At 49.2% G+C, this 1456-nt stretch overlaps 1 non-coding gene across 1 annotated transcript; it reads right to left on the bottom strand.

Moving 5' to 3' along the window:
- Window positions 1-558: 558 nt before the first annotated feature.
- On the bottom strand, window positions 559-648 carry trnap-cgg (transfer RNA proline (anticodon CGG)). Its single transcript is given in 2 exon segments — window positions 559-594; window positions 613-648. It is a non-coding gene; the product is annotated as a tRNA-Pro (tRNA).
- Window positions 649-1456: the final 808 nt, after the last annotated feature.

Genomic DNA, 1456 nt, shown 5'->3' with positions numbered 1-1456 from the left:
GTCACCTACTGACCCTGATCACTCCCTGGACGAAAACGTTCTTCCTAATGTCACTTTTACTTCTTTTCCTCGTGATTTTAAAACTCTGCTGAATCGTTGTCGATCCTTTCAGGCGTGGGAGCATTTGCACTCCATTATTCCTGTGTCTAGACCCTCATGACTTGAAAAACGTCAATCAGGCCAGCTTTCAACCTACTGTTCTCCAAGGAGAACTGTCCCAACTTTCCAATCTACCTTCATTGCTGACAATCCTCATACACGGCACCATTCACGTCAACCTGTTCAGCGCTGTCTGCAATCACTTCACTTCCCCGCTTCCTGAAATTTCACGCTCACAATTGAGCAATAATGCAGCTGGAGGATTCATTCAGAGTCGGACTGCGCGGGCGAACTATGTGCAATGATTGTTTTGACTTTGAGCAAGTGTTTCCTTTTATCCTGTTCGCTGGAATGGGAGCTCGACCTCATCCCGACTTCAGGCAGCACAATCTCGTTTAATAAATGTGCTTTTTGAGAAAATCACCCCGGCGTTTCTGCACAAGGCAACTTAAGAAACGAGGGCTCGTCCGGGATTCGAACCCGGGATCTCTCGCAAATTCACCCAACTGAAGGCCCGAAACGAGAATCATACCACTAGACCAACGAGCCACAGGCCCAGCACGGCGCGAGCTACCCTGACCCCGGACGCTCCAAGCGCCCTCCCCTGAATCAGCTGAGACTTGCTCAGTGTGAAATACGTTTGAGTTGCACCAAGAATCGCAAACAGCAAAGAGATTCCACAACATTTGCTTCTCATTCCGTCTCCCTGCGCCCAGGACGCTGCTGTTTGTCCCGTTCCCAGTAACTGGACTCTCTCCACTGGCGGATAATTAAACCATATTGTTTCTAATTGCAAACTGTTCTGGGGGAGGGCAGAGCCCCTTCGCTCTTCTGCTCTCTCGCAATCACTTTGGATGGGAGACGTCAGTTCCACTAATGCATAGGAAATGGGCAAGTTTTAACTACATTACAAAGGTCTGTAATCAAAGAGACAGAAAGATGCTGTGATGGCGGGACAGAGAGAAATGGACACCGGAAACTGTTCCCTCAGGTATATCCATATGAGTGTATTTGTGTGCAGCCTGCTCGGTGTTCAGAATTCGTCTTCACACAGCAATCCTGCAGAAAGACTTTTCTAACACGGGCGTCTGTTTCTTTGCTGAGAACGGGCAGCAGTGAACATCTGAGCCCCAACTGTCCCAGATGAAGTTGAAAATGAGCCATTGTTTCTCCCTCAGCCGCTCTGTCCCAGAGACAGGGAGAGGGACGGCATCAACGTGTGACGTCATTCCGCCGCAGCCTGAAGCCGTTCAGTCCATCATTTCCATGTGACTCTCTGTCACTTGTATCTCTCCGAGATGATTCCCAATCGGTGATATGTGTCCTCATCATGGGAACTGTGTCTGTGTGGTGATGC

The sequence above is a fragment of the Chiloscyllium punctatum genome, chromosome 36 (assembly GCF_047496795.1).
Source record: "Chiloscyllium punctatum isolate Juve2018m chromosome 36, sChiPun1.3, whole genome shotgun sequence".
NCBI classification, from domain to species: Eukaryota; Metazoa; Chordata; class Chondrichthyes; order Orectolobiformes; family Hemiscylliidae; genus Chiloscyllium; species Chiloscyllium punctatum.
The sequence above is the reverse complement of the archived record's forward strand: the minus strand, read 5'-3'. Positions and strand labels throughout refer to the sequence as shown.